Consider the following 27,431-nt stretch of genomic DNA (forward strand, 5'->3'; position numbering starts at 1 on the left):
AACAGGAACTCCTTTTTTCTTTTTGTTTTTTTAGGGCCGCACCCACAGCATATGGAGGTTCTGAAGCTAAGGGTTGAATTGGAACTACAGCTGAGGCCTATGCCTATGCAGACAAGGCCAGATCCGAGCCTTGTCTGCAACCTGCACCGCAGCTTGTGGCAACGCTGGATCCTTAACCCACTGAGCGAAGCCAGGGATTGAGCCCACATCCTCACAGACCCTCTGCTGGATTCTTAACCCATGGAGCCACAGTGGGAGCTCCTATAGTTTTAATTTCAAAAATAATTTTTTTCTCCATAAGTGAAGACTGCCCTTATGACTCCATCTCTGGATCTTAAAATCCTACCTAGTCCTCAAGTGTTGTGAAAATCCCAGATATTTTTGTAGCATTTTCCTAGTCAACCACATTCTGACATGCTGTGATGCTGTGCCAGTTTTCTTGGCATTGCTTTGTAACCCGGCCCTTTCTTTACAAAGGTTATTTCCTCTCAGGGTCCCTTAGCTTCTGGAGGGGCAGGAGTTTACCTCTCCTAGGATGGTGGGGGTGATGAATGGCATCGTTTTGCAGCCCCCCGCCACCCTCCGCCCCAAACCACTGAGCTCGACAAGTGTTAATGAACCCTGTTACTAACTGATGGTGCTCATGACAGTGTGAGTTCGTGACAGAAACAGCCATAGGGAAATAAATATTCTGGCAGCACAGCAGAATCAGGGTGTGTTAGGCTGTGGTCCACCGGCCATTGCAGTCCACAGACATGTCTCAAACTACGTGTTTAAAATAATTGTAGGAGTGGACTTCCTGTTGCGGCTCAGTAGGTTAAGAACCCAGCTAATATCCATGAGGATGTGGGTTCCATCCCTGGCCTTGCTCAGTGGGTTAAGGATCCAGTATTGCCAACAGCAGCAACATAGGTCACAGATGCAGCTCTGATTCCCCACCCCTAGCCTGGAACTTCCATATGCTGCAGGTATGGCCCTAAAAAGAAAAAAAAGAAAAAAAAATTGGAGGTGTTCCTGCTGTGGCACAGTGGGTTAAGAATCCAACTGCAGTGGCTCAGGTGGCTGTGGAGGCATGGATTTGATCCCTGGCCTGGGACCTTCCATGGGCCATGGGTTCAGCTATAAAAAAAAAAGTAATAAAATCAAATAAAATAATTGGAATTTGAAGACTTTCAGCAATGCTCATGCTTCCCACTTCACTGCAGGATCTGTTTACACATTTATTACTTGATAGGCTCTGAAGACATTGGAGTTTGGGGCCTTCATTGTATTTTAAGTCTTGTTGCTCTATCGCTAAATACTCTGTATATCTGCCCTTTGGCCTTCATATTTCTCTAGTGTATGTGTTTAAAACTCCATGACGAGGAGTTCCCATTGTGGCTCAGTGGTTAACGAACCTGACTGGCACCCATGAAGATGCAGGTTCGATCCCTGGTCTCACTCAGTGGGTTGAGGATCTGGCGTTGGTGTGAGCTGTGGTATAGGCCACAGCTACAGCTCTGATTCAACCCCTAGCCTGGGAACCTCCATATGCCACCGGTGTGGCCCTAAAAAGAGAGAAAGACAAAACAAAACAAAACAAAAAACTCCATGATGAGTGTGATGCTTAATTATAGACCACTAGAAAGCTGGTCCTTCACTAAATATTAGCAACTGTTGGAAGTTCCCACTGTGGCTCTGTGGCAGCAAGTCCAACTAGTAACGCTGGGCTCACTCAGTGGGTTAAGGATCTGGCGTTGGTGTGAGCTGTGGTGTAGGTCGCAGACACAGCTCAGATCTGGCATTTCTGTGGCTATGGTGTGTAGCTCTGACTCGATGTCGAGCCAAGGAACTTCCAGGATGCTGCAGGTGTGGCCCTAAAAAGTCAAAAAGAAAAGGAAAGAAAAGAAAGAGAAATGTATATATACAAATTAAAGCAATATATGTACATTAGCAAATGTATCTATTTTAGCAAGTGTTGATGTTAAACTTGAGGTTGCTATGCCAGCCAGCAGCTCGGGCCATGGATCAATACAACATCTGGCTTTCCTGCTTTGAAGTCACGCTTCAGCCTCAGGTTGAGTTCTTCTCCTCTATGAACTTCTGTAAACATTTGCTCCCTCCATTGTGCTCTATTTCTTGGAAGAGCAAATAGCTTGAATAAAAAGTATATTTGTCAAAGTGCCTGTTTAGTGAGCCGGTGGCCAGCAGATACTGTGTGACCATCTGTGGATCTGTGGGGCCACAGCATAAAGGTGCTAAGCTCTGGGATTTTTTTTCAGCCATTGACGTTTACCAGCTGATGAACTAGTCTACTAACTAGATGTGCTAACACCGACTAGACCAACCAGCAAAGCTTTGAGGAGAGTTTTGAATTGCAGCCAGAGCTGGGCTCCCCCCGGGGGATATGTAAACATGGTTTCTTGGGAATTCTTTCCTCAGTTAGAGTTTGTTCTAAGAGATCATCTTTCTTTCCCGAATTGACCTCAAGGCTCAGACTCGTTCTGAGACAGGCCAAAAAGAGTAGAGGGAGGTGTTCCCGTTGTGGTGCAGTGATTAACGCATCCGACTAGGAACCATGAGGTCGAGGGTTCGATCCCTGGCCTTGCTCAGTGGGTTAAGGATCCGGCGTTGCTGTGAGCTGTGGTGTAGGTTGCAGATGCAGCTTGGATCTTGCATTGCTGTGGCTCTGGCATAGACCAGCAGCTGCAGCTCCGATTAGACCCCTAGCCTGGGAACCTCCATATGCCACGGGAGTGGCCCTCAAAAGGCAAAAAGGTAAAAATAGAAGGAGTTCCCTTTTGGCTCAGTGGGTTAAGGACCTGGCTGTATCACTGCTATGGCTCTGTTTACAGCTATGGCAAGGATTCAGTCCCTGGCCTGGGAAATTCTGCATGCTGTGTGCAGGGCAAAAAAAGAAAGAAAAAGTAAAAATAGATACAGAGAAAATGCAGAGATTTCAAATTTGTTTTTACAAATAAGATATATTATCTTAACACATACTAGGACTCAATGTGTATGTGCTGGTTATTGATAAAAAGAAAACATTTTCTTTTTTTTCCCTGGCTGCACCTGCAGCATATGGAAATTCCCAGGCCAGGGACTGAGTCTGAGCCAAAGCTGCAACCTATGCCACAGCCGTGGCAATGCTGGATCTCAATTCACTGCATCAGGCTGGGGTTCAGACTCATACTGCCTCAGAGACAATGCCAGATCCATATATATATATATATACACACACACACACACACATATATATCCATATATATAAAAGGATCTATCTGTACATACATCCATATATATAAGGATATCTATCTATATCTCTCTCTATATATACCTTATATATATCTATACATGTAAGGATATCTATATCTATCTATATGGATATCTCTATCTATATATCTATCTATATATGATATTTTTATCTATCTGTACATATATCCACATGTATAAGGATATATATATCTATCTATACATATTTCCACACATATATATAAGGATATCTATCTATATCTATCTATAGATAGATATCTATATAAGGATATCTATCTATATCTATCTATCTATATATGGATATCTATATCTATCTATATATCTATAGCTTTATCTATGTATCTATAAATATATCCATATATATAAGGATATCTATATCTATATATACATATATCCACATATATATAAGGATATCTACCTATATACCTTATATATATATCGATATATGTAAGGATATCTATATCTATCTATATATGTAGATATATATAAGATATCATGTATTTATCTATATAAGGATATCTGTATCTATCTACTGTCTATCTATCTATATATGGATATCTATCTACAGAGAAATATATATCTTTATCTATACATATATCCCTATATATATAAGAATATCTGTATCTATATATAAGATATCATATCTATCTATCTATATATAAGAATATCTATCTATCCATATATATACACATATATGTATATATATTAGGATATCTCTATCTATCTATCTATCTATGCCATAGTGGGAACTCAGCTACAGTGGGAGCCACAGTGGGAACTCTAAAAGAAAGCCTTTTCTATTTTTTAAAGTCAAATCCTGTGTTACGCAGATTTCTTTGTGAATACATCCAGTATCACAGATTGTATTTTTTTTCACTTATTACCAGCTGGAAAACAAAACAATCCAGGAAACATAGGTAGGGAAGTGACACATCCTTTTCTTAAATTTTTTTATGACCTTACCCATGGCATATAGAAGTTCCCAAGCTAGGGGTCAAATCAGAGCTGTAGGAGTTCCTGTCATGGCTCAGTGGTGGAACTAGGAAACATGAGGTTGTGGGTTCGATCCCTGGCTTCACTAAGTGGGTTGAGGATCCAGCATTGCTGTGGCTGTGGCGTAGGCCAGTGGCTACAGCTCTGATTTGACCCCTGGCCTGGGAATCTCCATATGCCTCAGGTGTGTGCCTAGAAAAGACAAAAAGACAAAACAAAACAAAACAAAAAACCAAAAAAAGCAAAAAATCAGACCTATAGCTGCTGGCGTACACCACAGCCACAGCAACAATGGATCCAAGCTGTATCTGCTAACTATACTGCAGCTTGTGGCAACACTGGATCCTTAACCTACTGAGAGGGGCCAGGGATTGAACCTATGTCCTCATGGTTACTAGTCAGGTTTTTAACCCTCAGAGCCACAATGGGAACTCTGGGAAGTGATATATCCTTAAACAGAAGAGCAGCCAGTTCAAGACTCTTTGTCTCTGAGATGAGTTTCAGTGCCTTTTTGAAATGGGGGTTAATCATTCAACGACATGCTCCTTATGCACATAGGTTCTATCTCTGTGCTCCTGGGTTCTGGGGGGTGAGGGGACAAGGCTGAATGCAGGACTGGTTCTGCCTCTGAGGGGTGTGGGGGCTGGTCCTTGCTTTTAGGTCCTTGTTTAGCCTGCCTGGTTTCATCCACAGCATTTGGCCAGGAGTGTGATGTGTGCGCTTCTGTGGAGCAACAGCAGGTCACCCAGCATTATATTTTATCCTGTGTTACTTTCCTCTAAGGGCATCATTATCTAGGAACCACCTTCTCTTTGCCCGCATCCCTGGGAGGCATCGTGAAAGTAGAGATGTGAAATTTCTGAATAATTTAAAGCTGTGACAAGGGGACATCTTTTTTGTACAAAGTGGGGTTTGGAGAGGATGGGAGGAAATCTATGCACTCGTATCTCCTAATTCTGTTAGTTTATGAACATAAATATGTTAGCGCTAATTTAATTTGCTCATAAACCTCTCAGGCTAGGAATATTCTGGGATGCTAAAAGCCATCCATATCTTTTGCCTGGACAATTACGATAGCTCTTTCATCAATCTCCTTACTTTCTGTCACTCCCTACGTGACACTGTGTTCTCTACTTAAGTTCTAACAGAGAACTGCTCATGGGGGCAATTTTTAGCACCTCTTTCCTCCTGGGAAAGGCCTACCCAGGCACAAAGCCACTTGTGCCTCCCAACTCTCTCACCCCCTTGCTTCAGTCCCACAGGGCTTCCTGTGACTGTGACCATGAGCTTTTTGGCCACATCGCTTTCTCTCCCTTTAGTGCTCTCTTTCTAACTTTCCTTCTCTAACCATTTAATCAGTTTCATTCTGTTAAAAAATGTAGTTCAGGAGTTCCCGTTATGGCTCAGCAGTAATGAACCTGACTAGTATCCACAAGGATGCAAGTTCAATCCCTGGCCCTGCTCAGGGGGTCAAGGGTCCAGTGTGGCCTTGAGCTGTGGTGTAGGTTGCAGACTCGGCTCCGATCAGGCCTGTGGCTGCAGCTCTGATTTGACTCCTAGTCTAAGAACTTCTGTATGCCACAGGTGTGGCCCTAAAAAAAGACCAAAAAATAAAAAATAAAACAATTTTAATTACATAGTAAAATGTGAATTCATTCCTGATTGTAAGAAATGAAAATAATGTACATACAAGTAAAGGTACTCTAAAATATTATTTCTGATCTCAGTTCTTTTACTATATATAATGCATGCCATGAATTTAGTGTGTATCCACTCAAACCTTTTTCTATTTACATATGAATTTTTTTTTGTCTTTTTAGGACTGCACCCGTGTCATATGGAAGTTACCAGGCCAGGGGCTGAATCAGAGCTGCAGCTGCTGGCCTCCACCATGGCCACAGGAACAGCAACACCAGATCCAAACTGGGTCTGCAACCTGCACCACAGCTCACGGCAATGCTGGATCCTTAACCCATTGAGCAAGACCAGGATTTGAACCCAAGTCCTCATGGATACTAGTCTGGTTCTTACCTCTGAGCCACAATGGGAACTCCTGCATATGAAATTATACATGCCATTTTTTTTGGTCTTTTGTCTTTTTAGTCCTGTACCCGCGGCATACTGAGGTTCCCAGGCTAGGAGTAAAATCAGAGCTGCAGCTGTTGGCCTACACCATAGCTGCAGCAATGTGGGATCCGAGCTGCGTCTGCGACCTACACCGCAGCTCATGGCAACGCTGGATCCTTAACCCACTGATCGAGGCCAGGGATCGAACCTTCAATCTCATGGTCCCTAGTCACATTCATTTCCGCTGTGCCACGATGGGAACGCCTGTATTTTCTTTTTTATTAAAGCATAGTTGATTTACAATGTTGTGCCCATTTCTGCTGTACATCTATCTGCAGATGTAGCCTGGCTGCTGGGTTAGTTTCAAACAGCTCAGGGTCTGACACATCCACCAACTCAGGCTCTGCCCCAATCCTGCCCCTGCCTTGATAGAGGCGTGAAGTGAGCACTTTGCCCCATTCACAAACTTCTTCTCTCCCTTAGCTGTGAGTTACTTGTTCATGAATTCTTTCCCCCTTCAGGAAGTTCCCTGATCTTGTTTTAATCTAATTCCATCTCCCCAAGATAAACCAACAAAAGCAAAACAAACCCCCAATCCAACCAAGGCTGTATTCTCCTAGTTGTGATTCTGTGTCTTTAAGAAATAAGTACATTGGGAGTTCCTATCTTGGCTCAGTGGTTAACGAACCCGACTCGTATCCATGAAAGCGAGGGTTTGATCCCTGGTCTTGCTCAATGAGTTAAGGATCTGCCGTTGCCATGAGCTGTGGTGTAGGTCGCAGACATGGCTTGGACCCCGCGTTGTGTAGGCCAGGGGCTGCAGCTCCGATTTAACCCCTAGCCTGGGAACCTCCATATGCCTCAGGTAGGGCCCTAAAAAGACAAAAGACAAAAAAAAAAAAAAAAAGAAACAAGTACATTGATGTGAGGTCCTGGGTGAATTTTATCTCTTTGGTCCAACTATACTTGATGCTTTGACACTGAAGCCTTAGGCTGTACTGATTAAAATACAAGCTTGCTCCAATTTCACTCTTATTGATATTTGCAGATGGGCAACAAAAAGGAAGCTTGTTCTCAGTCAGCGAGTCGAGTACCAGTAATAGGTGTGGGGGAGAGAGCAGTGGAGGAAGGAGAGGCAGGCACAGGGCCAGACATCAGAGCTGCAAATCCAGAAGATAAAGATTGAATTTTCAATCCTCCTTTAAGCTGGCTCCTCACTTGTTCCTAAAAGGGTGGGAGGAATTTCTCTCTCAAATTTATTAGACTCACAACATTTTAAGCTGCAAAACATGACAGAATTAAAAGTATTTCTGGATTTCCCATTGTGGCTCAGTGGGTTCCAAACCCAGCTAATATCCGTGAGGATGAAGGTTTGATCTCTGGCCTCGCTCAGTGGGTCAGGGACCTGGCGTTGTGATGAGCTGTTGGTTGCTTGAAGTTGTTGGTGTAGGTCGCAGAGGAGGCTCAGATCTGGCATTGCTGTGGCTGTGGCATAGCTGGCAGCTGCAGCTCTGATTCAACCCCTAGCCTGGGAACCTCCATATGCTGCAGGTGTGGCCCTAAAAAGAAAATAAATAAATAAATTAAAAAAATAATTAATTAAAAAGAAGAGGAGAGACTTTTTATTTAAAAATAAAAAGAGAGACTTTTGATTTTGGCCAAGATGGAATAGCAGGGACTAAACTTATCCTCTGGTCTGAAATAAGCAAACAATCGAACAAAAATACACCAAAAAGTGCTATGCAAACATAGCGCATCGAGTAATAGAGGGCAATGGAGTTCCCGTCGTGGCTCAGTGGTTAATGAATCTGACTAGGAACCATGAGGTTTCGGGTTCAATCCCTGGCCTTGCTCAGTGGGTTGAGGCTCTGTCGTTGCTGTGAACTGTGGTGTATGTCACAGATGTGGCTCGGATCTGGCATTGCTGAGACTGTGGTGTAGGCCGGTGGCTACAGCTCCAACTAGACCCCTAGCCTGGGAACCTCCATATCCTGCGGGTGCGGCCCAAGAAATGGCAAAAGGACAAAAAAAAAAAAAAAAAAAGAAGAAATACGGAAGAGAGGAAAAATAAAGACCCAAATTGAACTTCTAGAGTTAAAAACTATGATGTCTGAGAAGAAAAATACCCTGGGTGAAATAAATAGCAGATTAGATACTGCAGAAGCAAATATTAGTGAACCTGAACACAGCAATAGGCACTATTCAAAATGAAATTAGAGGGAAAACAAAAACAAAACCAAAACTTGAAAAGAACATCATTAAACTCCAGGGCAGCTTCAAGCAACCAAATGTATATGTAATTGGAATCCCCAAAAGAAAAGGGCCTACAAAATATTTAAATGGCCAGAATTTCCCCAAATTTGTTAAAAACCATAAACCCAAATCTAAAGACGTCATCAAACCTCAAGCATAAGAAACAGGAAGGAAATGAGACCATGAGATATCAAGCATATTAATTAAAACTCAGTGAAGCAGAATGTCTTAAAAACAGTCAGAAAAAGAAAGATAATTCTATATAGAGGGGAAAAATTAAAATTACACAGTTTTCTTCTCAGAGCGATACAAGATTTAAAAAAAAAAAATAGCACACGGGAAGAAAAAAGCCTGTCAATCTAGAATTCATTACCAGTGAAGGATTCTTTAGTCATACAAAAGCTGAAAGCATTTATCACCATCAAACTTGTACTACAAAAACACAGTCTACAAAAGAAAAAAACTGTAAGTTTTAAAAATTAATTTCATTAAAATAAAAAAAACTTCTCTTCTTAGGAAAACAGTGCTACAAGAATGAAAATGCAAGCCATGGATTGAGAGAAAATCTGTGCATGCCTCATATCTGGCAAAGGACTTGTATAAATCATACAGACAAAAATAAGAAAACCTAATAAGAAGAAAAAAGAAAACAGTGAAAAATGGGCAAAAGGTTTGAATAAGTATTTCACTAAGGAAGATATATGGATGGGATTTGCATGCATGAAATATTGCTCAGCATCATTTGTCATTATAGAAATACAAGTTAACAACAGGGTAACACATACACCTATAAAAATGATTTAATTTTTTTTTTTTGTCTTTCTGTCTTTTCTAGGGCCGTACCATGGCATGTGGAGGTTCCCAGGCTAGGGGTCCAATTGGAGTTGTAGCCACAGGCCTATGCCAGAGCCACAGCAATGCAGGATCTGAGCCACGTCTGCAACCTACACCACAGCTCACAGCAATGTCGGATCCTCAACCCACGAAGCAAGGCCAGGGATCGAATCCTCAACCTCATGGTTCCTAGTTGGATTCCTTAACCACTGACCTGTGATGGGAACTCCGATTTAAATTTTAAAAATGGAGTGTTGGTGAGGATATGAAAGAGCTAGAACTCTCATATATCTCTGATGGAAGGGCAAAATTGGATAGCCCAAAATGTTGGAGTTTTTTTTAAAGTTACCATCTATTGGAGTTCCCTGGTAGCTCGACAGGTTAAGGATCTGGCATTGTCATTACTGTGGCTCTGACTACTGCTATGGCATGGGTTTGATCCATGGCTTGAGAAATTCTGCATGCTGTGGGCACAGCCAAAAAAAAAAAAAAAAAGACAGGAATGACCATTGTGGGTCAGTGGGTTAAGAACACATGGTCATGAGAATGCCTGTTTCATCTCAGACCTTGCTCAGTGGGTTAAGGATCTGGCATTGCTGTGAGCTGTGGTGTATGTTGCAGATACAGCTCAGATCCAGTGATGCTGTGGCTGTGGTGTAGACTCCAGCTACAGCTCTGGTTTGACCCCTAGCTTGGGAACTTCCCTATGCCATGGGTGCGGCCCTAAAAAGAAAAAAGAAAAAAAAAAGGAAAAAGGGAAAGTTTTTGGATGGAAATGCTTTATTATCTTGATGTGGTGATGGTTTCACTGATGTACACATGTTAAATTTATCACATTTTACACCACACACATGTGCAGTCTAATATGTCAGTTACATCTCAGTTAAACGGTTTAAAATAAAAGCCTGTGTTATAGAAACTCAGTCTGGGTTTAAGGAAGTAAATGATGTTTCTATAAACTAGAAACTTTAGTGAAATCATAGGAGTTCCCATTGTGACTCGGTGGTAATGAACCTGACTAGCATCCATGAGGATGCAGGTTCTATCCCTGGCCTCGCTCAGTGGGTTAAGGAACTGGCGTTGCTATGAGCTGTGGTGTAAGTCGCTGACATGGCTTGGATCCTGAATTGCTGTGGCTGTGGTGCAGGTCAGCAGCTGCAGCCCTGATTCAACTTCTAGCCTGGGTGGAATGTGCTGTGGGTGGAGCCTTAAAAATTTAAAAAAAAAAAAAATCAATGAAATCATGGAAATATTAACGTATCTTACCGCTATTACAAGTAATTGAAAACAACCAAATATTGGAATCCACTGTAAAATATCCAAGTCAGAAAATAATTTTTCAGTTTGAAAACACATGGGTGAAGATACTGTCTGTGTGTACAAGATTTGGTCATTCCAAAAATGTTGCCATCTGCTAAATAATTTTGTTTCTATAGGGAGGAGTGATGGTACAAATCTTGACATGGTTTGGTAGAGCGACAAATATCATCAAAACTGGTTAATCTTCTGAAAATTATCAAGGAACCAAAAAAAAAAATGAAATGTCATTAGTCAAGCAGTCACAGTAGTATGGTCACTAATAGAAACAATGATAAAAATGAAATTGTTGGGAGTTCCGGTTGTGGCTATGCTGAAGGAAGCTGACTAGTACCCATAAGCATGTGGGTTCGATCCCTGGCCCCACTCAGTGGGCTAATGATCCAGCATTGCTGCGAGCTGTGGTGTAGGCCAGCAGCTGCAGCTCTGATTTGACCCCTAGCCTAGAAACTTCCATGTGCCGCCATATTACAGACCGAGTTTTGGGTCTGGATCTTTTTCTTCTTTGTCTTTTTGTCTCTTCTAGGGCCGCACCTGTGGCACATGGAGGTTCCCAGGCTAGGGGTCCAATCAGAGCTGCAGCTGCTGGTCTACACCACAGCCACAGCAACGCGGGATCCAAGCCGAATGTGTGACCTACACCATAGCTCACAGCAATGCCAGATCCTTAACCCACTGAGCGAGGCCAAGGATCAAACCTGAAACCTCATGGTTCCCAGTCAGATTCGTTAAACGCTGAGCCACGATGAGAACTCTCTGGATCTTTTTCTTAATTTTTGCAATTCGTGTTGAGACTAAAAGATAGCAAGGCATGTGTGAATGGAAATTACCACTGCATTTGCCAGCTCTTCCTGCTACCTTCCTATGGTATTTCCAGAGCCCCTGAAAGTGCCCTAATCTTTTAGGGCTGCACCGTGGTATATGGAGGTTCCCAGGCTAGGGGTCTAATCAGAGCTGCAGCTGCTGGTCTACACCACAACCACAGCAACTCGGGATCTGAGCCGTGTCTGTGACCTACACCACAGCTCACAGCAATGCCGAATCCTTAACCCACTGAGCGAGGCCAGGGATTGAACCCATATCCTCGTGAATACTAGCTGGGTTCTTAACCTGCTGAACCACAATGGGAACGCACTTAACTGATCTTAATTACTAGGTTTTTTGTTTGTTTTTTTTTTTTGGCTGCCTCTGGAGGCATATGTGATTTTCTAGGCCAGCGATTGAATCTGACCCACAGCTGCGACCTAACCCATTACTGCAGCAATGCTGGGTCCTTTAACCCACTGAGCCACAGCAGAACTCCTGGTCTCAATGACTATGTTTTAATGAGTTAAGGAATTTCAGGAATCATAAAAGTGACCTAGGCACTGCCATCCTTGTCTCTCACACTTTGAGAACTTGACTCGGAGAGACAGACCCCTTCCCTCTGGCCTCCTCGGCACATTCTTCTGTGCTTTCCATGAGAGGCTTTCCTGCCATGCCTGGGTCATTCGTCATTTTGCTCTGCGTATCTCAGAAGCTGACAGGCTTCAGGCATTGTTAGACAGGGATCCAGAAACTTGAAACACAAACTGATAGATGTCTGGCTTACTTAGTGCTGGTGGCCTTCTTTCTAAAGACCCAGACCTGATCAAAATGCTCCTGATCATGGAAGCTGAAAGCAGGAGAAAAGACACTCATGGCTGTGATTCCGAACTTTCTTTCTATATACTGCTGGGAGAAAAATGGGTGTTTGTTCTCCTGGGAACACCCTCTAGGGTCCACACTTTGACCCATCACTCTGCTTTTTTTTTTTTTTTTTTTAATTTCTAACCATGGGATCAAGGATTCACTTTATTTTATTTTTTGTCTTTCTGCTTTTTCTAGGGCCGCTTCCCACGGCATGTGGAGGTTCCCAGGCTAGGGGTCCGATCGGAACTGTAGCTGCCAGCCTACACCACAGCCACAGCAATGCTGAATCCGAGCTGCATGTGCAACCTACACCACAGCTCACGGCCACACCAGATCCTTAACCCACTGAGCAAGGCCAGGGATCAAACCCGCAACCTCATGGTTCCTAGTCAGATTTGTTAACCACTGCACCACGATGGGAACTCCATCATCACACTGCTTTTTACCCTGAAGAAATTACAAATGTGCCCTTAACTTTCCAAAGCCTTTGCTTTTACAGCAAAAATCAATGTGGACTTTAATGGCATCTGGTTGACTTATTTCCAATATTAAAAAAAAAAAAAAACCAACCCCCAGATTTTCCTTTTAGCGCCTCTTAGTTTTTTAAATAATTAAGCCAATGCTGAAAATGTATTGAAATAGATTTTTAGCAGTAACAGATGCCCTGGAGCTCCCTATTAGGCTTTCATTGTATTGGGCTTTCTTCTAAAGCCAGATTTTTCATTCCACAAAATAAAACGGGCCCTGAAGCCACCACCAAATTAAAAAAAGATCTATTCTGGGAAGTTAAATGGCTTGAATTCTTAAACTTGGGCTAATTTGAGTCACACAGTCCATGCCTGAGTGACAGGGCACGTGCAGATGTGTGTGGCTGGCCTCGAGGCTAGCTATCGCATAGCCCCTAAAGGAAATACAAGCTGATGGTTGAATTAAAAAAAAAAAAGCAAAACAATAAGATGGGAAGAAAATTGCTTAAATTGTTTATGAACATAGTGCTGGCTGGTGACTGCTTATATATTGTATTCGTCAGCTGGAGTGGCCATAGCCAAATACTGGGAATGGCATGGTGATGAAGATGGGTTCTCCAGTGAGGGTTCTTTTCCTGGTTTGCAGGTAGCTGGCTTCTCATCGTGTCCTTGAGTCGCACAGATAGAGGGATAGAGAGAGTGAGATGGAGAGAGATGGAGCGGAAGAGAGGGAGGGACAGAGAGAGTTTACTTCCTCCCCTCTTTTTTTCTTTTATGACCATGCTCGTGGCATATGGAAGTTCCTGGGGCAGGGACTGAATCTAACCCTAACCCTAACCCAGACCCTAACCCTAAACCAACTACTCTGCGGCTGTGGCAATGCTGGATCTTTAACCCACTGCCCTGGGCTGGGATTGAATCTGCACCCCTGCAGCAACCGTGCCACAGTGGAAACTCCTCTCTTCCTCTTCTTGGAGGGACACTAACCTTATCATGGATTCTCCATCCTCATGATCTCCTTTCAACCTAATTATCTCTCAAAGGCCCAACCTCCAAATACCATCACAGTGGGAGTTAAGACTTCAGCAAATGAATTTTAGAGGGACTCGAACATTCAGGATAGGAGTTCCCATTGTGGCTCATCAGGTTAAGAACCTGACATAGTATCCGTGAGGATGTGGGTTCGATCCCTCACCTTGCTCACTGGGTTAAGAATCTGGTGTGGCCACAAGCTGCACTGTAGGTCACAGCTACGGCTCTGATTTGATCCCTAGCCCAGGAACTTCCATATGCTGCAAATGCAGCTGTAGAAAACAAACAAAAACCCCAACCCCCCAAAAAAACCCAAGCTTTCAGCCTATAATATTCCACCCTTATCCCTCAACTGACGTCCTTCTCACATATGAAGTACATTCTATCCCAATAGTCTCAAAAGTCTTAACTTACTCCAGCGTTACTCCACAGTCTAAAAACTTGAAGTCTCATCTAAATATCATCTAAATCAGATATGGGTGAGACTTGAGTTATGATTCATCCTGAGGCAAAATTTTCTTCTGGCTGTGAGTCTATGAACCCAGACAAGTTACTTGCTTCCAAAGTACAATAACAGGGAGTTCCCTGGTGGCCTAGCTGTTAAGGATTTGGCATTCACTACTGCAGCCTGGGTTCCATTCCTGGCCTGGGAATTTCTGCATGCCACAGGAACAGCCAAAAAATAATAATAATAATGAAAAGCAAAATACAATGATAGGGCAGGCATAGGACAGACATTCTGACTCAAAAAGGGAGAAATTAAAAAAAAAAAAGGAAAGGGATGATCATTCCCAAGCAAATCTCAAAATGCAGCAAGGCAAACACCATTGGATCCAAGCTCAAACTATTACATTTAGAATTGACAAGCAGGAGCTTCGTTCATGGCTCAGTGATTATGAACCCAGCTAGGTTCCATGAGGATGCAGGTTTGATCCCTGGCCTCGCACAGTGGGTTAAAGATCTGGCATTGTTATGAGCTGTGGTATAGATCAAAGATGTGGCCTGGATCCCAGGTTGCTGTGGCTGTGGTGTAGGCCAGCAATTTGACCCCTAGCCTGGGAACTTCCATATGCCACGGTTGTGGCCCTAAAATCAAGGAAGCAAATAAATAAATAGAATGGCTAAGCAATGAGGTCCTGCTGTAGAGCACAGGGAACTATATCCAATCACTTATGATAGAACATGATGGAAGATAATACGAGAAAAAGAATGTACATCTAGGTATGACCAGGTCTCTTTGGTGTACAGCAGAAAGTGACAGAATATTGTAAATCAACCATAATGATAATAATAATAATAATAATAATAATAATAATAATAATAAAATGATCTTCAGGTTCAAGCGTAATTCTCTTTGGTCTGATGCTCTGCCTCCCAGGCCCACTGGGCCAGCAGTTCTGCCTCCACTGCTCTGGGTGTGAGTCTTGCCCTCAAGTGTCTGGGTGGCTCCATCCTCAAGGCTTCTGCCCCCAGAATCTGTGCAACTGCCATCCGAAACCAAGGCAATGTAGGGAATTCCTGTTGCAGCTCAGTGGGTTACGAACTCCACTAGTATCCAGGAGGATGTGGGTTTGATACCTGGCCTCTCTCAGTGGGTTAAGGATCTGGTGCTGGGGTGTAGGTTGCAGACGTGGCTTGGATCTGGAGATGCTAAGGCTGTGGTGTAGGCTGGCAGCTACAGCTCTGATTCGACCCCCAGCAGGTGAGCCCATAAAAAACTAACTAACTAAATAAAATGAAACGAAGGAAATGGGCATCCCCCCCTCCTCCCAACAATCTCCCCAAATCTGAAGAGGCAGCCTGGATGAGCTCTGAATCTCCTCTGAAGCCCTTCTTGTCTCGTCTTGAAGAGCAGTGCTTGTTCCCAGCTGGATAGCCGTATAGTCCCATCCCATAATATCTAAGAAATCCAGTAGCTTTCCCCCACTTTGGTCCCATCTCTGCCCACTTCCATTCAAACTGGAGGTGTTTCTGCTCCTATAATCCCATGGAGTATTCTCTTTATCACGTGATAGTCCTGCCATACCTAGGTGTTCTCTTCCAAACATGCTTTCTTGTTTTTCTGCAACTTGGACAGGCTAAGAATTTTTGAAATTTTTATGTTCTGCTTTCTTGCTTAAAAATTCCTATAATTCCTTTTGCCCTTTTTGCATTTTTACTTAAGCAGTCAGGAAGAACCTAGTTGTTTCTTCAATACTTTATCCAGGAATCCCTTTAGGGAGTTCCCTGGTGGTCTAGTGGTTAGGATTTGGCATTTTCACAGCTGCGGGCTGGGTTCAGTCCCTGGTCTGGGAACTGAGATCCCATATCCGGCCACTGTGTGCTGTGGCAAAAAAAAAAAAAAAAAAAAAAAAGAGCAATCCCTAGAAATTTCTTCAGTTAATAACATTTGCAATATTTGCAGTGTCATAAAAATTCTTGTTAACTTTTTTGCCTACTTTAAAGAAAAATTTCAATAATCATTAGAGGTTTCAAGATGTTTTCTTGACCTCGGGCAAGAATACCCTTCTTTTTTTTTTCTTTTTTCTTTTTTTTTCTTTTTTTTTTTTGTCTTTCTGCCTTTTCTAGGGCCACTCCCACAGCATATGGAGGTTCCCAGGCTAGGGGTCTAATTGGAGCTGTAGCCTCTGGCCTATGCCACAGCCGAAGCAATGTGGGATATGAGCCGTGTCTGCAACCTACACCACAGCTCATGGCAACATCGGATCCTTAACCCACTGAGCAGGGCCAGGGATCGAACCCAAAACTTCACTATTCCTAGTCGGATTCGTTAACCACTGTGCCACGACGGGAACTCTAAGAATACCCTTCCTCGTTTCAGTGTCCACTATCTTTCTGCCTTTTGTAAATGTAATTTAAGGTCCCTCTGTGCAGTAGCCTCCTTATTTTTGGCTCATGAAAGAAGTGTGATATAATCCTAATGTGTTTCACATGCCATACACTTAATATTTATTAATATTTTCTGTGATTTCTGACCTTGGAGTTTCCTCCTGATTATTTATTTTGCTTAAAGTTTACTGACCTTGCTCTGCTTATTTTTTCTATCCCAAGGCAATGATTCCCTACAAATCATCAATCCATAAAATTTTGCTAGAATGTCAGGGCTCTGCCTACTATGTTATAAGAAATTGATGGATTAAATAGGTAACTACTTGTCTGTGCTTTAGGCACTAAAAAATAGTCAAAACTTGGAGTTCCCATTGTGGCTCAGTGGTTAACAAATCTGACTAGGAATCATGAGGCTGTGGGTTTGATCCCTAGCCTCGCTCAGTGGGTTAAGGATCCAGTGTTGCCGTGAGCTGTGGTGTAGGTTGCAGACGCAGCTTGGATCCCGCATGGCTGTGACTGTGGTGTTGGCCGACAGCTGTAGCTCTGGTTCAACCCCTAGCCTGGGAACTTCCATATACCACGGGTGTGGCCCTAAAAAGCCAAAAAAAAAAAAGTCAAAACTCAGATTTTATTAATGGAATGTACCAAATGTTTTAAAAGATAAGTATACATTGCTTGATTATATTGGCAAATGATTACTGAGAAAGTGAGTAGTGTGTGTATATCATTTGGAACGTAGACAAAGGTGAGTCACATTTAGCTGTCCTTTGTTTTCTTTATGTAGCAGTAAATGTTAAACAGCAAATATCATAGCTTCCTTTATCTGAAGTTTTGCCTTCGTTGGTTTCAGGAACCTGTAAGTCAACTGTGATCTGATAACTTTAAAGAGAAAAATCCCAGGAAAAAACAATTTATAGTTTTAAACAAACAACAACAACAACAACAACAAAATCTCTTTAGCTCCACATCAAGTTGTATCACACACAAATCTCCTCTCCATAAAGCATGAGAACCTAAACACAGTTCAGCCATTGTCTTTGCTATTTTAGAACAAGTGTCACCTTTCTTTCATTTCCAATAACATATTCCTCATTTCTATTGCAGACCTCACCAGAATAGCCTTAAAAAAAAAAAAAAATTAAGGCCATACCCATGGCATACAGAGGTTCCAGGCTAGGGGTTTAAATCAGAGCTGCAGCTGCCAGCTTAAGCCACAGCCACAGCAACACCACATCCCAGCCACGTCTTTAACCTACCTGGCAGCTTGCAGCAGTGCTGGATCCTTAACCCACTGAGTGAGGCCAGGGATAGAACCCATGTCCTCATGGATACTAGTTGGGTTCTTAACCTGCTAAGCCACAATGGGAACTTAGAAAATTCTTAAAATTCTGTGTCACTAGAGTCACTTTTCAAACCAAATTATGTATTAGTCTGGGTTCTCCAGAGAAACAACACATATGTACACAGAGAGACAGAGAGAAGGAGAGAGAGAGAGAGAGGCTATAAGAAATCTGTTCATGTGGAGTTCCCGTTGTGGCTCAGCAGTAAGGAACCCAACTAGTATCCATGAGGATGTGGGTTTGATCTCTGCCCCCACTCAGTGGATTAAGGATCTGGCATTGCCATGAGCCAGTACCTTGGATCAGGGCTGTATTTGGAGATGGGACTTTTAAGAGGGTAAACTGAGGTCGTTAGGGTGACTCCTAATCCAGTATGACCGGTGTTTTTATAAGAATAGGAAGGTAGGGGAGTTCCCTCGTGGCTCAGTGGGTTAAGGATCTGGCCTTGTTACTGCTGTGGCCCTGCTTACAGCAGTGGCATAGATTTAGTCCCTGGCCTGGGAACTTCCACATGCCATGAATGTGGTCAGAAAAAAAAAAAAAAAGTTAAAGGAATGGAGTTCCTGTCGTGGCACAGTGGTTAACGAAGCCGACTAGGAACCATGAGGTTGAGGGTTTGATCCCTGGCCTTGCTCAGTGGGTTAAGGATCGGGCATTGCCCTGAGCTGTGGTGTAGTTTGCAGAGGCAACTTGGATCCCGCATTGCTGTGGCTGTGGTGTAGGTTGGCAGCTACAGCTCCGATTAGACACCTAGCCTGGGAACTTCCATATGCTGTGGGAAGCAGCCCTAGAAAAGGCAAAAAAAGACAAAAAAAAGGAGGAAGGTAGGGAAATTCTCAACTGGTGCAGTGGGTTCAGGATCTGTCGTTGCTGCAGCTGTAATGGTGATCTCAACTGTGGCATGGGTTCAATCCCTGACCTGGGAACTTCACATGCTGTGAGTGCACCCACCCTCCACACACACACACACAAGAAAAGGAAATAGGACCCAGACGGGCACAGAGGGAGGACCATATGAGGACACAAGGGGAAGATAACCATCTACAAGCCAAGGAGAAAGGCGTCAGAAAAAACCAACCCTGCTGTCACCGCAAACTCAGACGTCCAGCCTCCAGAATGGTGAGAAGTTATTTAAGTTCCTATTTAAGCCCCGCAGTCGGTGTTACTTTGCTATGGCAGTTTGAGCAAACCAATACACTAAGAAACTAACACCCATTAGTAGGAATCCATCCTGGGCTATCAAAACCATTGAACCTTGGAGTTGGATGTTCTGGTTCAACATTTTTGACAAACAAAACCTTCCAGAGCCATTCTTCTGGGCAAAGAGCAATTTCGCACCTCCCAAGACGTCTTAGGCAGGACTGTTCCATTTGACCCTCAAACTACCTAGACAAGGTTCTTTCTGGGGGCATCTGGTTCTCCCATATTTAGTACAATCTGCCATTCCCTTCCCTCCCTGTGTTCTTGGAGACGTTCCACTACTTTCAAAAGCCAGGGTACAAAATCACTGCTCAAGTTGGTCCATGGAAAGCTGCTCCCAGCCGGAGAGCAATAGTAGCCTTCCCACCACCTGTGCTCAGCCTCTCTGACCATATGTGAACATGCTAAGTACAGTGCGTCACGGCAAGTTACAATATGGTGCATTTCATTTACGCACCACGTTTTGTGTGCTAGGCACTTACAGTGGGCAAGGGATGCAGAGATGAATGGGGCACTACCCCCTCCCTTCAGGAGACACATCGCTCAACTACTGCAAGGTAATCTGGCGACAGTAAGTGGGAAATGATACAATGAGGGGTCCTGGGATTATGCAGCAAGAGACTTTGAGGAATCGCTTAGTGGTAGGTATTGCGAGACGGCCGTCCTCTGCCCCCCAAATACCTGTATCCACTTGTCTCTGTGGCCCCTGGTGTTGCAAGGGGTCTGCCTTCTGAAAATATACCAGCGTGAGGGAGAAGGCTGGAGAAAAAGAGATGCATAAATCTTCCCGTGGAGACTTAGAGAACAGACTTGTGGTTGCCAAGGGGGAGCAGGGGGAGGGGGTGGGAGGGACGGAGTTTGGGGTTAGTAGTTGCAAACTAGGGCATTTAGAATGGATAAGCAACGAGGTCCTGCTGGACAGCACAAGGAATTCTATCCATCTCTCATGATAGAAGATGATGGAAGATAATATGAGAAAAAGAGTGTATATACATATATAACTGGGTCACTTTGCTGTACGGCAGAAATTGACACATTTTAAATTAACTATAATGAAAAAAAAAAAATCGGAACCCTGATTGCTATAACTTCTGTCTGGATCCCACTGGGTTTTGTAATTTCTCTGCAAGGTCTTGGACACTAAGCGGGGCACGAAAGAGCACATTCTTTGCTCCTGATGCACACATGCTACAATTTAGGAAAAATGAGACATGTCTCAAACAAAGACCTGGGAAGAGGCAGGAGCTGCGTGGGGAAGTGGGAGGCGGGGCCCTGAGAATGAGAGAGCATTGTGCATAGGCTGAGGACCGGCTGGGGCCGGGAGGCAGCCTGTAATTTTTTTTTTTTGGGAAAAGGAATCAGGAGCTATTTCTTGGTTTGTGAGCTTTACTATCTTTTGAATTTGCCCTCAGAGGGCTGGTGGTGTGGGTGGATGGTATTGTTCCACTGTAAAATGGGGCTGCAGTTGGTGAGCAGTTAATTTCAGAGCAAATCATTGGTCTGACAGAAGCACCCATGTGTCCTGTCCCATAGGCATGGGAAAGCAGGGCCAGGCACTGCATTCACGTTTTTTTTTTTTTTTTTTTGTCTGTGCCAAGGCATGCAGAAGTTCCTGGGCCAGGCAGGGATTGAACTCATGCCACAGCAGTGACACCATGGCTCCTTAACATGCTAAGCCACCAGGGAACTCCAGCATTTATTCTTTAAATTGACTCCATGGAGCAGATAGTCTTAACTCTATTTTGCAGAAGACAGATTTAGAAAGTTTTTTTTTGTTTGTTTGTTTTTAGGGCCACAACCACGGCATATGGAAATTCCTAGGCTAGGGGTCGAGTCGGAACCACAGTTGCTGGCCTATACTACAGCCACAGCAACTCAGGATCCGAGCAGCATCTGCAACCTACACCACAGGTCAGAGCAATGCTGGACCCTTAACCCACTGAGCAAGGCCAGGGATCCAATCCGCATCCTCGTGGATACTAGTTGGGTTCATTACCACTGAGCCACGACAGAAACTCCCAGATTTAGAGAGGTTTAAGCAACTCAACCAAAGTTAACTTGACAGCAGTGTTGGAAATTTGAATTTAGCTTGGGCTGTGCATCTTCCACCAAAGAATAGCTGTTATTTTCTTTATTATTATTTTGTAATGCTAAAGAGAAGAGATTCAGCTGAAGGGAAAAGGAAGTGCATAGGTAGCTCCACTGAGGGGACAGTGACTGGGCCCAGACGCCCTTGGGTCAGCCTCCCTGGGGAGCCACTCCTTTTTGATGCGGCAGTGAGCTCAGCAAGGGTCCCCTTCATGCTGTCACCCCATTCTTGACAACCTTCAGGATGTCTGAGGGTTATAAGTGTGATTGATAGGACAGCTGGCCGTTCTCAGAGGCCTTCCTCAGGCTAAGGAAGGCCATGTGGAAAGAGCTTCGACTGCCCTAGAAGGACCATTATTTGAGGATGATGAACACGGGGCTGTCAAAATGGTTGTTTCTAAGACATTTTCAAAGCAATAGGATTCTCTCTTAAAATGTTAGATGATGGAGTTCCCGTTGTAGCACAGTGGTAATGAGCCTGACTAGTATCCATGAGGACTCAGGCTGACCCCTGGCCTCGCTCAGTGGGTTAAGGATCTGGAGTTGCTGTGGCTGTGGCTGTGGTATAGCTAGGTAGTTCCCCTAGCCTGGGAACTACCATGTGCTGCAGGTACGGCCCTAAAAAACTAAAAAAAAAAAAAGTTAGAAGATGGAGTTCCCGTTGTGGCTCAGAGGGTTAAGAACCCAACAAGCATCCATGAGGACATGAGTTCCATCCCCAGCCTTGCTCAGTGGGTTAAGGATGTGGCATTGCCCGGAGCTGTGGTGTAGGTCGCAGATGAAGCTTGAATCCGGGGTTGCCGTGGCTGTGGTGTAGGCTGGCCGCTGAAGCTCTGATTTGACTCCTAGCCTGGGAACTTCCATAGGCTGTAGTTGTGGCCCTAAAAATAACAAAGCGAAACAAAAGAAACAAAACCATGGGTTCAAGCCCCAGTCTGGGTTTTGGCTGGGTTTGAGTCCCCGCCCACGAGTTCGAAGTCTGATCTGAGTTTTAGCTGGGTTAGTCTCAGCACATGGGTTCTCGCATCTCAGAGTCTCAGTCTGATGGGTGCTCGAGTCTCAGTCTTAAGTGTATGCTTTCACAACCTGGAAGTTTCAGTTAAGGCGTTCACCTCCTGCCCCAGGGCCTCTGTTTCAGCATGAAGGAGCTTCTATAGGTCCTTTCTGAGGAGCCGTGTCGGTGCAGCAGGAGGACAGGCAGCCAGCTGCCAGGCTGGGACATCAGCTCCTCTGTTCCTGTTGTCCTCGTGGGGCCCCCAGAAGTCTGCTGCTAAAGCTGGCTTTTTGGCTCAAGTGCTTCTGTGTTTTATGTGCTTAAAATTCCATCTGTGCAAGTTCAGACATGACCTGAGCCCTTGTCAGTTCAGGTCCAGCTCAGCTCCCCCTGCGGGCTTGGGCTTGTGTTACCTGAAAACTGGGTTCACCTTTTTGGGTGTCGAGCCAAAAGGCCCAGCCAAGGCAAAAGTTGGAAGCAAGTAAGGAGACCACTGGGGATCTTTCCCAAAGACGTGTCTCCCTGAACAGCAACATTGGGGAGTTTTTTTTTTTGTTTGTTTTGTTTTTTTGTCTTTTTGCCTTTTCTAGGGCTGCTCCTGAGGCACATGGAGCTTCCCAGGCTAGGGGTCGAATTGGAGCAGTAGCCACCGGCCTACGCCAGAGCCACAGCAATGCGAGATCCGAGCTCCATCTGCCACCTACACCACAGCTCATGCCAACGCCGGATCCTTAACCCACTGAGCAAGGCCAGGGATTGAACCTGCAACCTCATGGTCCTAGTCGGATTCGTTAACCACTGCACCACGACGGGTACTCCCTACATTGGGGAGGTTTTAAGCTAAGGGTACATGCATGTTCGCGAAGGGACTTGGGTGCTGGACAGGTAGGTCCAAGCTTTAGTTGATTGAAGCCACGAGGGTCCGAAAAGGTCAATATCATCCATCCTCCCTCCGGTTCAAGTGATCGAGGGCCTCAGACTATTCTTTACTATTGAAAAACTGGACGTCTTTACAACTCTTTGGTATTATTACTTTTCTTGCCATTTTATTTATTTTTTATTTTTTAATTGTTATTTCCCAGTACAATTTTTTTTCTACTGTACAGCATGATAACCCAGTTACACATACATGTACACATTCTTTTTTTCTGACATTATCATGCTCCATCCTAAGTGACTAGACATAGTTCCCAGTGCTACACAGCAGGATCTCATTGTCTCTTGCCATTTTAATTTATTATTATTATTATTTTTCTTTGTAGGGCCACCCCTGTGGCGTATGGAAGTTCCCAGGCTAGGGGTCGAATCGGAGCTGCAGCACTGGCCTACACCACAGCCACAGCAATGCAGGATCTGAGCCGCCTCTGTGACCTACACCACAGCTCATGGCAGCACCGGATCCTTAACCCATTGAGCGAGGCCAGGGATTGAACCCACAACCTCATGGTTCCTAGTCGGATTCATTTCCACCGCACCACAATGGGAACGCCAACGAGTCCGGTTTTCTTAGAGCGTTAAAAGAACAGGACTCAGCCCTCCTCTTGAGCAACACCAGAGCTCCCTTGCCCCCATCTTAGAGTGGCTCTTGGTCCTCCTTTCAATTTCTTGATTTGTTCTAAGATGCTCAGGATTTTCCTGTCAAGTTCCCAGGAATTTCCAGCAGAGGGAGAAAATAGAGCTTTCCAGGAGTTCCCTGAGGGAAAATCATCTGACCCTGACTTTAGCTTTTGGAAGATGACCTGAGATAAATCAAAGAAAGGCTTAGCAATGTGGACCCAATGTTGAGGTATAAACAGGCATTTCTGAACCGTGGTTCCATCTTGCCTGATAAACAGTCTTTAAATATCCAGAATAATTACTCAACTGTCTCCAGGAAGACAGCAGGACCATGGCGGGGGTGGGGTGGGGTGGGGGGGGTTGGATGGGGGGCTGGGGCTGTGGGGGTGGGGGATGGTGGGGTGGGAGGGTGGGAGGTGGTTCTGCAATTAGCTGGCATGGGTTTGAATCGCAGGCTCTTCCCTTCTAGTGGCGAGTTTGGGGCAAGTTACTTTACCTCACTGAGCCTCAGTGTTCTCATCTGTAAAAAGGGAAGAATATTCTTACCCATCTCCTTCACCATGCTGACGGCTGATCACAATAATCGCTGTACCTGGCTTATTGTGAGGGAATAACATGATGCTGTAACATATGTGGGGATCAAATCCTTGTCTACCATGAAACTCCAAAATCTTGACTTCTATTTTTTTTTTTTTTTTTTTTAGGGCTGCACCTGCAGCATATGGAGGTTCCCAGGCTAGGGGTTGAATCAGAGCTGCAGCTGCTGGTCTACACCACAACCACAGCAATGCAGGACCTGAGCCATGTCTGCCACCTACACCACAGCTCATGGCAACGCCGGATCCGTAACCCACTGAGTGAGGCCAGGGATTGAACCTGCGTCCTCATGATTACAAGTCAGATTTGTTTCTGCTGAGCCATGATGGGATCTTCTTGATTTCTATTATTAGTAGTATTAATTTTGTGTATTTTAGTTTATTTTTGGCCTCACTGAGGCATGTAGAAGTTCCCTGGCCAGGGATCAAACCTTCGCCACAGCAGTGACCTGGGTCACAGCAAGGACAACACCAGATCCTTAACCACTAGGCCACCAGGAAACTCCTTGACTTTTGTTTATTTCTTTTTAAAAATGTATTGATTTTTGGAGTTCCCATTGTGGCTCAGTGGGTTAAGAATCTGACCAGTAGGCGTTCCCATCATGGTTCAGCGGAAATGAGTCCGACTAGAATCCATGAGGATGCAGGTTCGAACTCTGGCCTTGTTCAGTGGGTTAAGCATCCAGCATTGCTGTGGCTGTGGTGGAGGTTGCAGACGCAGCTGGAATCCCGAGTTGCTATGGCTGTGGCTGTGATCGGCAGGTACAGCAATGATTCAACCCCAAACTGTGGAACTCCATGTGCCATGGGTGTGGCCCTAAAAAGACAAAAAAAAAAAAAAGAATCCGACTAGTACCCATTAGGATGCTGGTTTGATCCCTGGCCCAGATCAGTGGGTTAAGGATCCGGTGTTGCTGTGAACGGTGGTGCAGGTCGCAGACATGGCTCGGATCTGGTGTGGCTGTGGCTGTGGTGGAGACCAGCAGTTGCAGCTCCAATGCGACCGCTAGCCTGAAAACTTCCATATGTAGCCTTAAAAAGAAAAAACAAGAAAAAAGAGAAAAAGAAAAATGGATGTGAAGTAAGGAGGCGGGCGTGGGGTGGGATCTGAGTCATGGCTGCCCTGCCTGGTGCTGTTGCCCTTCCTCACTGGGACCACAGGTGATGGGAACGGCAAAGGAAGGTAAAATTAAGAAAATTAAGGAATGTATGTGCCGGCTCTAAAAGTACTTTGCTTCACAGCTGGGTCTCCCATTTTTGCAGGGTGCATGGGGTTTTTTCATTCAGGCTTTGTTCTTTTAGGAAGGTACTGGGGGTGAGGGGGCCGGACATGGGGGTGTCATTCGTGAACCATAAAGAAAGAAAACTGGAGTTTGGGACAATAATGGAGAAGCTCTTGGAGTAAATTTTTGTCATAAAAATAAAGAAAATACTGGCTGATTTTTTTTTTGTCTTTTTCTAGGGCACACCCATGGAGGTTCCCAGGCTAGGGGTCCAATTGGAGCTGTAGCTGCCGACCTACGCCAGAGCCACAGCAACGGGGGATCCAAGCCACATCTGTGACCTACACCACAGCTCCCGGCCATGCTGGATCCTTAACCCACTGAGTGAGGCCAGGGATCGAACCCTCAACCTCATGGTTCCTAGTCGGATGGTTAACCACTGCGCCACGATGGGAACTCCTGAATTATTTTCCTCCTCAGGGCTAAGATAGAACAAAGTGTGGAGAGACTGCTTCTGATGGGCCTGTAAAATCATGTGAGTGAAATTTTGGATCACTAGCTCAACATTCTCTCTTAAATTTTCTTTTTTTACTTTTTAGGGCTGCACCCTCAGCATATGGATGTTCGCAGGGCAGGGGCAGAACTGGAGCTGCAGCTGCCGGCCTACACCACAGCCACAGCAATGAGGGATCCGATCCATGTCTGTGACCTACACCAGAGCTCACGGCAATGCGGGATCCTTAACCCACTGAGCAAGGCCAGGGATTGAACCCGCATCCTCCTGGTTACTAGTCAGATTCATTTCTGCTGCGCCACATCGGGCACTCCTACATCTCTTAACATTTTTAAAATTAAAGTTAACTGAGGACAGTTGTGCTTTCGGTAATATCAGAATCTACAAGCTTCGTTCAACCCTACCCCATCCCGAATAGCTGCAAGTATATATTTTCTCCTTCTAACTATGCTTTCGATCTCCATTCTGATTATTGCAAGTTATGCAAATCAAGCTGGAGAAAAGATTTAATTCAATCAACTGTGGGTAGGCTTACCCTCATTTGAATATTAGCTGTCGTCTATATGTAAATGACTAGGCAGAGAAGGAAACTTGTTGCTCTACCCCGTGACCAATCCAGATGGATTGTGCCAGATCTCAAGGTCAGGCTCAAAGTCAAATTGCTTGTGGGAGGTTGTCTGTGGGCCCGGGAGCAGGATGCTCCACTTTCCAGGTCTGTGCTGGGGCTGACTCTAAAAGACGGCTGATTTTTTTCGACACTGTCAGCAAGACTTCCATCTTGTCCATTATTTGTGATGTGAAAGAGAGATGGAGGGAGAGACAGAGGGATTGTTTCTCTTGGCTGAGAAATCTCCATTCACTCAAATGCAGCTGCATTCTTCACATACCAGGTCCAGGAAGGCAGCTAAGGTATCCATTCCCAGAGGACAAGTAGGACAGGAGGCTGTCTAGAGCGGTGAGCAAGCTCAGAGGAGAGAGATTCTCTCCAAATCTCACAAAGGGCAAGAACAGAGAAATTATCTGCAGAGACTGAGTCTTTAGCTCAAGGGGGGGGGGGGTGGGTAGTGGAAGAGGGAAGGGAGCAGAGGACAAGCTAAGAAAGAAGGGGAGTTCCCACTGCAGCTCAGTGGGTTAAGAACCTGACTGGTATCCATGAGGATTTGAGTTCCATCCCTGGCCTCACTCAGTGGGTTAAGGGGTCTGG

Source organism: Phacochoerus africanus, chromosome 12 (genome assembly GCF_016906955.1).
Source record: "Phacochoerus africanus isolate WHEZ1 chromosome 12, ROS_Pafr_v1, whole genome shotgun sequence".
Classification (NCBI taxonomy): domain Eukaryota; kingdom Metazoa; phylum Chordata; class Mammalia; order Artiodactyla; family Suidae; genus Phacochoerus; species Phacochoerus africanus.